Source organism: Dioscorea cayenensis, chromosome 8, assembly GCF_009730915.1.
Source record: "Dioscorea cayenensis subsp. rotundata cultivar TDr96_F1 chromosome 8, TDr96_F1_v2_PseudoChromosome.rev07_lg8_w22 25.fasta, whole genome shotgun sequence".
Taxonomy (NCBI): Eukaryota; Viridiplantae; Streptophyta; class Magnoliopsida; order Dioscoreales; family Dioscoreaceae; genus Dioscorea; species Dioscorea cayenensis.
Window position 1 is genome coordinate 17,471,124 of NC_052478.1, and position 14,725 is coordinate 17,485,848.

The following is a 14,725-nucleotide window of genomic DNA, read 5'->3' on the forward strand; positions in this document are numbered from 1 at the left end:
AACAACAACTGAATCATTACAATTTAAATAGGAAGGAGGAGGTTACGACTTATTTTGTATAGGCGCAGGAATAAACTTAGCAACACTGATATGAAGTGAATTTAATAGTGTATTTTATATAGACATTCTACATACCCTATTTCATGATTAGCTTGTCCTTTTGCATATAATTATGTGTAATTCATGCTACTTTGGTTATTTGTGCTTAATTATGTAGGTAAATATGTCTTGGAACAAAAAAAATGATATTTGGAATGAATTCAACCTAAAATGAACTCAATTACACTATAGTACAGGAAGCAGGGTAAGAAAGCATATTAATGTGGTATCCGCAAGTACACGGGTCGCACATAAGTAGTAAAGTGATACCCCGCAAGAGGGTAGGCTTGTCAAACCACAGGGACTGGACTTAAAGTACTAATTTATCTTTGGATGTTCAGTTAAACAAAGATTTAAATAAGATTGAATTAAAAACTAACAATGAAGAAGAGAACGATGGTAGTGATAGGGGGATTAGGATTATATTTTTAACAACAAAAGAGCAATGCCCCGGGATAATTCCTATGAGTTATAGCATGTTGACTTGATTCTAAAGCCTACCAGGTACATTCTATGGTTCTTGTGTGTGCTCGAGAGCAATGTTGCATCTACGGTTCTCAATTACACCAATGGTTTGCTAAGATAACTAAATTACTAAAGCATTTATGCAATTCAAACACATCAAGTTATGCAAATACATCATTAAGCACAAGTAACCAAAAGAACTCCGTAAACATTGAAATCAAGTAGTTAAAGTATACTAAACAATATAGTTCACATCCCGGGGCACTATAGAGTGTTAGCCCCTCATGAATGGGTACAACAAGGAAAACATAGATGAAGAACTAGAGAAAGAAGACATAACTCCCTTCTCCTCATGATAATCTTCCTTACCGAGCTCCGTATACTTAACCACACTTATCTTGTGCCTCCAACTCTTCCTTAATCCCCTTAGAAAGTGTGGTAAAGCCTGCTCTTCGCCCTCTTCAAAGTCCTCCCAATGGAAAGTAGAATTCCTGAACAAAGATGAGAGCAGACCCTAGAAACTGGAGTTAAAAAGGGTTGTCTTCGAGCTCGACACGAACTAAGCATGATCGTGCTTAAATTCAATTTTGATGGAATGGTTTTGAGTGAATCGGCCAAGTGTTTGCCTGGAATTTCCAGTGGGAAGGAGCACGGTCGTGCTAGGATTGTGCTTTACTTGAACATGATCGTGCTAGGAACATCTAGTGTGTACTTCCATTATTGCGTAGAAAATAACTCCAGCCTGAGATTTCCAAGGGGAGTACACGATCGTTGATAAGTGCTTGTATGTTAAGAATGCAAAGTGTTCTTTCCTTACGATGAGCATTACTTTTATCAGGTTTAAGCGCTAATATATGTGTATTTGTGTTCTTTTGCGCATGTAGGGTTGTGAAGCTAAGTATTAAGAAAAGAAGACAAAAGTAGATCGTGAACGCACTATTTGGTGGAATCGTGGAAGGAACAAACGCGAAGACACAAGTGGGGCTCTAAGATACGTGAATGTGTCCCAACCTCCATGTATTCAAGTCATTAAAATGCGTTGGAGGGGTACGAAGGTAGTCACATTTGCGTATCCTGACTTGTGCATTGATAGCAAGATCTTCACCAATGAGGCATTTGATTGAAGAAAAGTTATGATCTACGGCATAAACGTGTGTCCGTTTATGTTGCCTCAATGAAAAGTGTGGAATTGGGAGTGTTTTTGCAGAGTAATGTAGTAATTCAGTGTGGAATCAGGTTTCTAGAGAATCCACACGGGCGTGTGGAAATTCCCCATGCCCGTATGAAAATTCCACAGGCCTGTGTGAAAAATCCACAGTGGCGTCCGGATGCGTGATTCCAGCCCTTTTTAAGCCGCGATTCAGCCCGATTTTAAGGGGAATCTTTCACCCTTTTCTCCAACTTTTCTCTATCTTTTGAGAGGCTGTGTTGGATAGGGTTTTGAGATGCTTTTGGAAAGTCTTTGGAGTGGTTCTACAGATTCGACACCGCGCTTCGCTTGGAAGGAGGTTATTGGGGGAGCTTTCATCGGCATCGATACGGCGAGGTGTGCCCTAGGCCGGACAAGGGGACCTTAGGAGAATATGAGGCTACTCCACAAGACCATCGACACGACTACCAAGGGGGTTTTCCTATGGATTACTTGTTTTTACTTTCGATTTCATTATTCATTGTATCTTGCTCCATGGAGAGCTAAACCCCCTAGTGGGTACTTGGATTTTGTAAACCCTAGGATGTTATTGTTTTTTTTTTTATCTTTTATTATGCCTTCCTTAATTGATGTTTTTAATTGAGTTCCAATCTTGAATGCTTGTTGAATGATTTCTCCCATAGTGTGACGCTAGGGTTGAAAGTTTATCTTGGTAACCTTTGTGGATGGGTGACACGCCATGAGGGTTAGATAAAGCTAGATTGGGGAGGGTTGAGAGGGTGAGTTGAGAGGTAGCGGAGCATCCCCTTTCCCCTTCGGTGTGATTTATCCTACCTCCATTTCCTAGAGTTCTTTACGGTTACAATAGAGTGAAGAACTAAAGGATGAACTCTGCTAAGGATTACTTGTGCGAGCAATAGAGTGAAGCGTTGAAGTGACTTTAGTATCTGGGGATTAATTGTGACTAGGGGTCTTTCGCTTGGATCAAAGGGATCTACACATAGGAATAGTGTTTATCACTTGAAATCCCTAAAACTCCATGCAACTTTAAAAAGTGTGAGGTGTTGAGACTGACGATTTCTCCACCGGGACATAGTGTAGAGTTAGTCACGTTTGACCTTAGGTTTAGGACCTTGTGCTTTAGGATTTCCACGACTGATTAAGTATTAGTTAGGAAGCATAATAGTAGGTCTTGCACTTGAAATGTTAGTCCTAGGGGGAGCATTTTCCAAGTACCCCACTTCAATCAATTGTCTTTCTTCTCACTTGCTTGGGTCTCTTGTTCTTGTTTCTTTTGTTTCTGCTTACATTACACTTTATCAATACAATCATTATTCATCTTCATTTGGTTAAACAACAATTTTAGTATTTTTATTCCTTACTCCCTGTGGTTACGATACCCCACTCACTTGGGATTTATTACTTCAACAAACCCGTGCACTTGCGGGTCACACGCAAGGGGCGTTGTCAATCGTGCTCTAATTGTGTTTGCCCTGGTGACACTTCTCGGCAAGCTCTTTCACTTAATCAATTAGAGCATGTGAATGGAATTGACGAGAAAGAAGCAAAGAAGAGTTGTGGAGAATTTTCTAAGATGATTTCACAAGCTTCAAGGGTGGGTACCGAAGTTGGATTGTTCACAAGCACATATGTGCCAACTCCTGAGACTTTAGATGCCAACTGACATGTCAGGAGGGCATGGAGACAGTCATTTATGTGTGTACCTACTTAGGGGCAATTTTCAGGAATTATCTCAGCCGTTTGGATCGACAAAATACCACACATCCTTCCATACAGGTGTGTGGCTGATAAGTGCTTGTGCGATAAGAATATGAAGTGTTCTTTCCTTGTGTTGAGCATTACGTTTCTGGGTTTTAACGCTAATATGGGTGAATTTATGTTACTTTCATGCAGGTAGGGTTGTGAGGCCGATTATGAAAGAAAGAAGCCAATGTGGGTCGTAATGCACTAATTTGGAGGAAATCTTGCTAAGGTTCAAATGCGAAGACATAGGTCAGGTTCCAGATGAAGGAATGTGTGCCAACCTCCATGTACTCGAGTTAGCACAACTATTTGGAGGGGCACAAGGGATGTCACATTCAAGCATTTCGACTTGTGCATATAGAACAAGATCTCCACCAACATGTCCGTTATTAAAGAAGCAAGGCGATCCACGACATAAATATGTGCCTGTTTGCATTACCACGATGAAAGTATGGATTTGAGAGTATTTCAAGCCGGTACTGTAACAGGGCATTGTAGAAAATACTATAGCAAAAATACTGCAGCAGTACTATTTATAGCCGGCCTAGAAAACATGAAAACAGAGAATCCACAAATAAAACACACCCGTGTGAAAAATCCATAGGGGCGCCCACATGGGCGTGTGGATTCCCGATTCCAGCTCTTTAAAAGCTGATTTCAACCCCGATTTCTGCATTCTTTTCTCCATCTTTTCCCTAACTTGAGAGAGGGCGGTGGCTAGGGTTTTGAGAGGTATTGGCTAGGGCTTTGGAGAGGTTCTACGGCTCTGACATCGCGCACCGTTTGGAAGAAGGTTAGTGGGAGAACTTTTATCGGCATCAATCCGGCGAGGTGTATCCTAGGCCAGACAAAAGGACCATTGCGAGGAGTAGAGGGCTCTCCACAAGAACATCGCCATGACTAACGAGGGGGTTTTCTATGGATGCTTTGTTTTTACATTCGATTTCATTGATTGTATCTAGCTCCATAGAGAGCTAAACCCCTAGTTGGTACTTGGGTATTTATGAACCCTAGGATATATTCGTTTCATTGAATCTCTTTATTATGCTTTCAATTAATTGATGTTTATTGTGAGTTCCAATCTTGGAGACTTGATTGTATGAATACTCCCCTAGAGTGACACTAGGGTTGAGAGTTCTTGTTGGTAACTCCTGTGAGTGAGTGACACACTATGGGAGTTAGACAAAGCTAGATTGGAGAGGGTTGAGATGGTGAGTCGAGAGGTAGTAGAGCGTCCCCTTTCCCCTCCGGTGTGATCTATCCTACCTCCACGTTCCAAGAGTTCTTTGCGGCTATAGTAGAGTGAATGGGCTAAGGGATGACCTTCCGCTGGGGCTTAGTTGCGAGTGCAATGGAGTGAAGCGCTGAAGTGATTTTAGCACATAGGGCTTAATTGTGGCTAGGGATCTTCCACCTGGACCAAAGGGTTAGGTCTATACATAGGAATAGGGTTTATCACTTGGAATCCCTAGAGCTCATTGTAATTTTATGCGAGTGCGAGGTTGAGAGGTTATTCAATCTCTCCTCCGGGATATGTATAGAGTTAGGCATGGTTGACCTTAGATTTGGGATCATTTAATTAAGGATTTCCACTACTCATTGTTGCATCAATTAGGAATGATAATAGAGGGTTCTTGCACTTGAAACGATTGTCCTAGGAGGATCAATGTCCGGGTACCCTATCTTTATCGATTGCCTTACCTTCTCCTTTACTTGTGCTCTCTATCTTGTTGCTTTTATTTTTCGTTATTTCATATTTTGTCACACTTATCACTATTCATCTTCCACATTAGTTAAGAAACAACTTAAGTATCTTTATTCTCTACTCTCTATGGATACGATACTCACTCATCTGGGATTATTACTTCGACACCCGTGCACTTGCGGTTTACACGCATATACGGTCGTGCCAGTGGCCTCCCACAGGAAATTGCCGAGTTAGTATAGCAAAACACTATAGCAGCCTTGACAGAACTTCACACACCCTCCACATGAGCCTAGCAAGGCCGTGTGGATCTCCAATTTTTAGAGTATAAAAAGGCCGCTGAAAAGGTTTTTTCACATATTTTTGTCTAAGTCTTGGGGAAAGTCAGCTAGGGTTTTGGGGGAGGTCTTTGCACATCTGAAGGGAGTTTTTTTATTGATCTTCATGGCAATCTTTCCAAGGATAACCATCAGGCGAGCCACAGACGATGTTGATTTGAAGGGGTGTTGATAAGTGTCTAAATATATGTATTTTATCATATGTATGTTATTTGCTCAGCATGTATTTTGTTATGAATTGATGCCCATTTGGTGCTTAATCATGTGTTATTTGCTTTGTAGGGCACATAGAAGCCACGGAGAACATGAGTACATGATGAGGGCGGAAAAAAGAAGAAAACCAGGTTTTGCGGTACTGTAGAGCAATAATGTTCCAATTTTACTATAGCAGATATTAAAAGCACATGGGGACTTTTCGGGATAGAGAGTTTTGCCTAACTCATGTGGCCTTCATATGGGGCCGTGATAAGTGCTTGTGCGACTTGAATGCGAAGCGTTCATTCCTTATGTTGAGTATTACTTTTCTCGGGTTTTTAGACTAATATGTGTGTTTTTATGTTACTTTCGTGCAGGTAGGGTTGTGAAGCAGAGTATGAAGGAAAGAAGCCAATGTGGATCACAATGCACCGATTTTGGAGGAAATCTTACTAAGGTTCAAACGCGAAGACATTGGTCGGGTGTGAGATGCTAGAGTGTGTGCCAACCTCCTTGTATTCTAGTTGGCACATTCATTTGGAGGGGCACAGGGGCAGTCACACTCGAGCATTCCGACTTATGCAGATAGAACAAGAGCTCCACCAACTTGTCTATCATTGAAGAAGCAAGTGATCCACGACATAAACATGTGCCCGTTTGCGCTACCCCGATGAAAATATGGTTTCGGGGAGCTATTCGAGCCGGATCATCGTAAAGGCGAGCAATGAAGCAAAAGTATCTGCAGACAGACTGCTCACACTGGGTCGAGAAAAATAGGAATTTAGAGAATCCACATGGGCGTGTGGAATTTCCACACGGGAAATTATCCACGCCCGTGTGGAAATTCCACATGGGCGTGTGAAAAATCCACAGGCCCGTGTAGTCGCCCGATTCCAGCACTATTTAAAGCCGATTCAGCCCCCATTTCAGTTTTTTTTTCTCCATCTTTTCCCCAACTTGAGAGAGGGCTTTGGCTAGGGTTTTGAGGGATATTGGCTAGGGTTTTGGAGAGGTTCTATAGCTCCGACATCGCGCGTCGTTTGGAAGAAGTTTATTGGGAGAGCTTTCGTCGGCACCGATCCGGCGAGGTGTATCCTAGGCCGGACAAAGGATCCCTTGCGACGAGTAGAGGACTCTCCACAAGACCATCGACACGACCATGGAGGGGGTTTTTCTATGGATTCATTGCTTTTACATTCTATTTCTTTTATTGTATTTAGCTCCATGGAGAGCTAAACCCCTAGTGGGTACTTGGGTATTTGTGAACCCTAGGATGTATTCGTTTCATTGAATCTCTTTATTATGCTTTCAATTAATTGATGTTTATTATGAGTTCCAACCTTGAATGCTTGATTGTATGAACATTTCCCCTAGAGTGACACTAGGGTTGAGAGTTCTTGTTGGTAACCTTGTGAGTGAGTGACACACCACGAGTGTTAGACAAAGCTAGGTTGGAGAGGGTTGAGAGGGTGAGTCGAGAGGTACAAGAACGTCCCCTTTCCCCTCCGACGTGATAGATTCTACCTCTGTTCCTCGAGTTCTTTGCGGCCATAATAGAGTGAATGGTCTAAGGGATGACCCTCCTCTGGGGCTTAGTTGCGAGTGTAACGGAGTGAAGCATTGAGGTGATCTTAGTATCTAGGGCTTAATCGTGGTTAGAGACCTTCCACCTGGACCAAATGGTTAGGTCTATAATTAGGAAAAGATTTATCACTTGGAATCCCTAGAGCTCATTGCAACTCTATGCGAGTGCGAGGTGTTGAGATTGTTCGATTTCTCCTCCGGGACATGTATGGAGTTAGGTATAGTTGACCTTAGATTTGGGACTATGTAATGAAGGATTTCCACGACTCACTATTGCATTGATTAGGAAGCATAATAGAGGGTTCTTGCACTTGAAGCAATCGTCCTAGGCGGAGCATTATCCGAGTACCCCATCTTTATCGATTGCCTTACCTTCTCCTTTACTCGTGCTCTCTTACTTGTTGATTTTACTTTTGAGAATTGAATCATTGTGACACTTATCACTATTAATTTTTCACATAGCTAAGAAGCGAGTTAAGTGTTTTTATTCACTACTCCCTATGGATTCGATACCCGCTCACCCGGGATTATTACTTCAACGAACCTGTGCACTTGCGGAATATATGCAAGGGGACCTTGTCAGGCTGCATGAAGGACGTATGGACCCTGGTATGCTATGGAACTTGGAGGTATTTTTGGGTTCTTCTAGGCCATATAAGGGGGACTTCTTCTTGGCCGTTTGGGCCACCACCACCTCACATTCTTGAGCCTTTCCGGCCATTTTTCGCTGGTGATCCTTGTGGGAAATGAGGACATATCATCACTTAGAGGGAGAGGAGCAAAGGAGAGGGAGTTTGAGTGAAGATGTACGCCATCATTGGAAACCATTCGAAGCTTCATCCATTCAAGGTGATCAAGATTATAGAGGGAGTTTTCTTGCTTCTTTATTGTATTTCCTTGTATGTTGTATAAGTATCTCTCATCATGAGCGATTAACTTATTGTGGTGATTAGATTTGTATGAAACCTAAGGTTCATCTTGTGTAAAAATCTTGGATGTGTCATTATTTAATTTGATGGTTGTTTAAGATTCAATTGTGCTTTGCATATCTTGAGCTACAAAGGGAGAAATCCATAGTTCATTCTTGAATTGTATTTGTCTATGCGAGAGTGTGCTTGTAATAGGTTATACATAGATTAAAAGGGAGAAATCCATAGTTCATTCTTGAATTGTATTCTAGAGTGAGCATTGTGCGTTCCCCCGATTACAGCTCAGAACTTCGAGCTGAAGCCGATATTCATCCACATGTTGCAGCAATCCGCACAGTTTAATGGTTTGACAAATGAGGATCCGAACAGTCATATAGAGAACTTTCTCGAGGTGTGTGACATGCTTAAGATAAAAGGGGTAACGGATGATTCCATCAAGTTGAGAGCCTTCCCATTTTCCTTGAAAGGGAGAGCGAAGCAGTGGGAAAGGTTCAAGGAGCTCTTGAGAAAGTGCTCGCAACATGGATTCACGGAGTGGATGATTGTTCAGACCTTTTACAATGGTTTAAATCCGAGTACAAGGCAACTCTTGGATGCGGCAGCAGGAGGTACCTTAGGTAGCAAGACCCCTGGTGAGGCCCGTCAACTAATTGAAGAAATGGGGTTAAACAGCTACCAATGGAATGCTAGGGAGAAGAAAAAGCTGGCCGGCCTCCATGAGATAGATGCAGTAACCTCATTGGCGGCTCAAGTGGAATCATTGAGTAAGAAGTTAGATCTCCTAACTTCGAATAGAGTGGCAGCCGTGACTACTTGCACCGGGTGTGGTGGAGGACATGCTCCCTCCGATTGCCCGATCTCTATTGGTGATGCATCTTCGGTTGAGAATGTCGATTTTATAGGTAACGCTATGAGGAATCAAGGAAACCCATACAACAACACCTACAATCTGGGTTGGAAGAGTCATCTCAATTTCTCATGGAGCAACCAAGTTCCACAAAAGGCCATGGGGACACTGGGTTTCCAACAACAACACTAAGCCCCAAACATGGAAAACAGAGTTTCAGGTTTGGAGACCTGGATGAACGATTTGGAGAAGGCCTTAACTAGGTTTGTGTAATCATCGGATACAAGGTTCCAATTAGTTGAAGCTAAACTTCGCAACCACACAACCTCTTTTCATAATCTTGAAAATCAGGTAGGGTAGATTGCGAAGTCCTTATCGGAAAGGCCAGAAGGAAGCTTGCTAAGTAACACCGAGACCAACCCTAGAGAGCATGTGAAGGTGATCACTTTGAGAAGTGGTATTGAGGTTGAGGGTAAGCTTCCTAGTGAGAAGCCCAATGAACACGCACCCGAGGTTATAGAGGTTGAGAAGGGAGCAAACAAAGAGAAGGAGGTGGCACCCCCACCTTTCAAGCCAAGAATCCATTATCCCTCTAGATTGAAGAATGACCAAGAGGATGAACAATACAAGAAGTTCCTGAGTTTGTTCAAACAACTCCACATCAATATTCCTTTTGTTGAGGCATTGGCTCTAATGCCTAAGTATGCAAAATTCTTGAAAGATTTGTTGACCAATAAGAGGAAGTTGGAGGACAGTGCTTCAGTGATCTTAGATACTTCTTGCTCGATGGTGATGCAAAAGAATATTTTGAACATTAAACAAGCGCTTCTTGGGAGGCAACCCAAGTGTTTACTATTTTCTTAATTTAGTAGTTTAGTGTTTACTTGAATAAATTGTTGAGTGTTGGTGTCTTGATTTGTAGATGCCTTTGCTATGATTTTCTTGTGGACTTGTAATTTCACCGTGTGATTTCATGTGAATTTGGCGAGGTTTTGGTCGTTTGAGCTATCTATCCTGTTTCTCACTGGTATAGTTTGCATATTAGGGTAGGCTCTGAGTGTGTAAACATGTTCATAAATTTCTGCAGAGCCTGCAGAGTTTTCTAAGGCATCCAGAGAAAGCACAAGGGCGTGGACTCACCCTTGTGAATGACCTTTTGATTCTCGCACGCCCGTGGGTAATTTCCTCACGGGTGTGTGGTTTCCTGTAGAGACTTGGCAAACTATCCCGAGAGCACAGAGGGGCGTGGACTCGCCCCTGTGGGCGAACTTGAGAAATATGCATGGGAGTGGGTAATTTCCACATGCCTGTGCGGATCCATGCAGACGAGTTCTCTCCATCTCAAGAAGACACAGGGGTTTGCGGCTTCCCTTGTGAGTTGGCTTTGGGAATGCCCACGCCCGTGCGGAAGTTTCACACGGGCGTGTGAAACACTTAGTGATTCTTCTCGGATGGACAGAGAAGCCACAAGGGCGTGCGACAGCCCCTGTGGGTCGGGCGCACGGGCGTGGGTATTTCCCACACGCCCGTGTATTTGCTTTCATAGGCAGTGAGTGTTCTCCTGAGAGTGCACAGGTTCGTGCACCTGCCCCTATGAAGCTTTCCTGTGGAGACGCACGGGCGTGGGTAATTTTCACACGCCAGTGCGGTTGTATAGAACGCCAAGAGGTGCGAGTCCTTTTTAAAGGATCATCGTTTCTTCTCATTCATACACTCCCTCTTCGCCTGAGAGCACCCTCACACTTCTTCCCGACTTTGCACTGCCGTATTTGGAGGGATTTTTGCGTTATTTTCTGGTTGCTTTAAGGTTTTCCACTTCAACTCGTCGGTAGGCCCTATCTTTTGTTCTCTTCACAAATTCTTGATTTTAATCGATGAAATTGTTGAATAATGCTTCGTTTCTAAATTAGAATGAGTATGCATGTTTAGAACGAAGTTAAAAGTGATTTAACGGTGTATTTTTTGATTTCTGAGGCGTGGCCGTGTTTTTTTCACGCCTCATGGATCAACACGGGTGTGCGAAAATTCCACACGACCATGTGGATTTTTGTAGCATTGCTTAATCGACTTGTTTGATCGGTTTTCTTTCAAATTTTTTATATTATGGCACACAGATCAAAGAAGCAAGCTGATAAGCAGCCGTGTGAGTCATCTCCTGAGTCCGAGGGTATGGGATTCACTATACCCGAGCATCAGGCCCGTTTCGAGCGTTTGTCAAGACTTCGGTTCAGACAAACTTGATTCTTAGACACGAGCATACTGAGAGATTTATAGTAGGAGGATGGGTTCGCTGATGAGGTCGAGGATCTCGTGTCAGTGTGTGGTTGGAGGCAGTTGTTGTCGATTAGAGTGCCAGGCATTCGTGAGCTTACACTGGAGATCTTGTCATCATTTGAGTTCGACAGATCCTATTCAAGATTCGACAGCCTCAACGTCGTTCAGTTCAGAGCACTTGGACATCACTATTGTCTGAGTATCACTCAGTTCTCAGTTTGACTCAGCTTGTACGAGGAGGCATTTACAGACACTGAGGAGTATTCTCAGTTACCGACAGATTATCCTTGAGCCTTGACCCCGCAGAGAGCTTACAGAGCATTATGTGGTTAGGGCTAGTATGAGCCGAGGGTGTCCAAGGTCACATGTCTTTCCCGACCTACGTATCGGTATCTACATGTGACAAGGTCCCCTTGCTTATATCCCGCAAGTGCACGGGTTTGTCGAAGTAATAATCCCGGATGAGCGGGGTCGAATCCACATGGAGTAGGGTGTAAAGACACTTAATTCAATTCTTAGCTATGTGGAGTATCAACAATTATAAGTGTGGTAATGATTCAATTCTCAGAAATTAAAAGCAACAAGTAAGAGGGCAACAGTAAGGAGGAGGCAAGGCAATCGATAAAGATGGGGTACTCGGATGATGTTTCACCTAGGATAATCGCTTCAAGTGCAAGAACTCTCTATTATGCTTCCTAAACAATGCAATGGTGAGTCATGGAAATCCTTACATACATAGTCCCAAATCTAAGGTCAACTATGCCTAACTCTATACATGTCCCGGAGGAGAAATCAAACAATCTCAACACCTCGCACTCGCATAGAGTTGCAATGAGCTCTAGGGATTCCAAGTGATAAATCTCTTCCTAGATTTAGACCTAACCCTTTGGTCCAGGCGGAAGGTCCCTAGCCACAATTAAGCCCTAGATACTAAGATCACCTCAATGCTTCACTCCATTGCACGCGCAACTAGGCCCCAGCGGAGGTTCATCCCTTAGACCATTCACTCTATTATGGCCGCAAAGAACTCGAGGAACGGAGGTAGAATCTATCACGTCGGAGGGGAAAGGGGACGCTCCTGTACCTCTCGACTCACCCTCTCAATCCTCTCCAACCTAGCTTTGTCTAACGCTCGTGGTGTGTCACTCACTCATAAGGTTACCAACAAGAACTCTCAACCCTAGTGTCACTCTAGGGGAAATGTTCATACAATCAAGTATTCAAGGTTGGAACTCACAATAAACATCAATTTATTGAAAGCATAATAAAGAAGTTCAATGAAACGAATACATCCTAGGGTTCACAATCACCCAAGTACCCACTAGGGGGTTTATCTCTCCATGGAGCTAAGTACAATCAAAGAAATTGAATGTAAAAGCAATGAATCCATAAAGAAACCCCCTCGATGGTCGTGTCGATGGTCTTGTGGAAAGTCCTCTACTCGTCGTCCAAGGATTCCTTCGTCCGGTATAGGATACGCCTCAATCGAAGCTCTCCTACCAACCTTCTTCCTAATGGAATCACGATGTCGGAGCCATAGAACCTCTCCAAAACCTTGGCCAATACCCCTCGAAACCCTAGCCAAAGCCCTCTCGCAAGTTGGGGAAAAGATGGAGAAAAGAATACCAAAATCAGGGCTGAATCTGCTTTAAATAGGGCTGGAATTGGGCAACTCCACGGGCATGGACGGTACACGCGCCCGTGCGGAATTTCCACACGGGCGTGGATAATTTCCACACGCCCGTGTGGATTCTCTGTCTCTCTAATTTCTCGGCCGGTTGTGAACAGTGCTGCTACAATAATTGCTGCAGTATTGCTACAGTGCTCTGCTACAGTATTTGACCTGAATAACTTCCCAATTCCATACTTTCATCGGGGTAACGCAAATGGGCACAGGTTCACGTCGTGAATCACTTGCTTCTTCAATAATATATATGTTGGTGGGGTTCTTGTTCTTATATGCATAAATTAGAATGTTCGAGTGTGACTGCCTTTGTGCCCCTCCAAATGAATGTGCTTACTCGAATACGAGGAGGTTGGCACATACTCTAGCATCTCACACCTGACCTATGTCTTCGCGTTTGAACCTTAGCAAGATCTCCTCCAAAATAGGTGCATTATGATCCACATTGGCCTATTTCCTTCATACTCGGCCTCACAACCCTACCTGAATAAAAGTAACATAAAAACACACATATTAATGTAAAAAACTGAGAAAAGTAATGCTCAACATAAGGAATGAACGCTTCGCATTCATATCGCACAAGCACTTATCAACATGCCATCATGAGCATGTCGGTGAATGGCCGTGGTGATAGCACTGGCATTCTGAGCCGGCAGAAGCTTCTATACTTGTATTTGATGATGCAGCGTGACAAGTTCCCCTTGCTTATATCCCGAAAGTGCACGGGCTTGTCGAAGTAATAATCCTGGGTGAGCGGGGTCGATTCCACAGGGAGTAGTCAAGTGCTTCTCCAAATCCGTCATTCTGGTTTCCAAGCTTGAAATTATGTTTTCCACTTGAGGGGCTTGTTGTTGTTGTTGGAACCCTGATGACCCCATGGTCTTCTGTGGTCCTTGATTACTCCATGAAATGTAGGGATGATTCTTCCAACCTGAATTGTAGGTGTTGCTGTATGGATTCCCTTGAGGTCTCATTCCATTACCTATAAAGTCAACATTCTCAACTGAAGAAACATCACCAATGACAATTGGGCAATCGGAGGGAGCATGTCCTCCACCACAACCGGTGTAATTGGTCACGGCCGCCACTCTATTCGAAGCTATAAGATCTAGCTTCTTACTCAAACTCTCCACTTGGGCCGCCAATGAAGTTACCGCATCAATTTCATGGAGATCGGCCACCTTTTTCTTCTCTCTAGCATTCCACTGGTAGCTATTTAACCCCATTTCCTCAATCAATTGACGAGCCTCGTCGGGGGTCTTGCTACCTAAGGTACCTCTTACCGCCGCATCCAAGAGTTGCCTTGTACTCGGGTTCAAACTATTGTAGAAGGTTTGAACAATCATCCACTCCAGGAATCCGTGTTGCGGACACTTGCGCAGGAGTTCCTTGAACCTTTCCCATGTCTCAAATAGAGACTCCAATTCCAACTGCATAAAGGATGAGATCTCATTCATAAGCTTTGCTGATTTTCCGGGAGGGAAATAACGGGCTAGAAAAGCTTCTACCATCTCCTCCCATGTAGTGTTTGATGCCCTAGGTAATGAGTGTAGCCACTGCTTTGCTTTCCCCTTTAAGGAAAATGGGAAGGCTCTCAATTTGATGGCATCATCCATCACACCATTTATCTTCAACATGTCACACACCTCGAGGAAGCTCTCTATGTGACTATTTGGATCCTCATCGGCCAA

The 14,725-nt window shown here is 43.4% G+C and overlaps 1 non-coding gene across 1 annotated transcript; it reads left to right on the top strand.

Annotated features, from left to right (window-relative positions):
- Positions 1-14,390: 14,390 nt before the first annotated feature.
- Positions 14,391-14,497, top strand: LOC120267989. The gene has a single exon (XR_005538659.1). It is a non-coding gene; the product is annotated as a small nucleolar RNA R71 (small nucleolar RNA).
- The last annotated feature ends 228 nt before the right edge of the window (positions 14,498-14,725 follow it).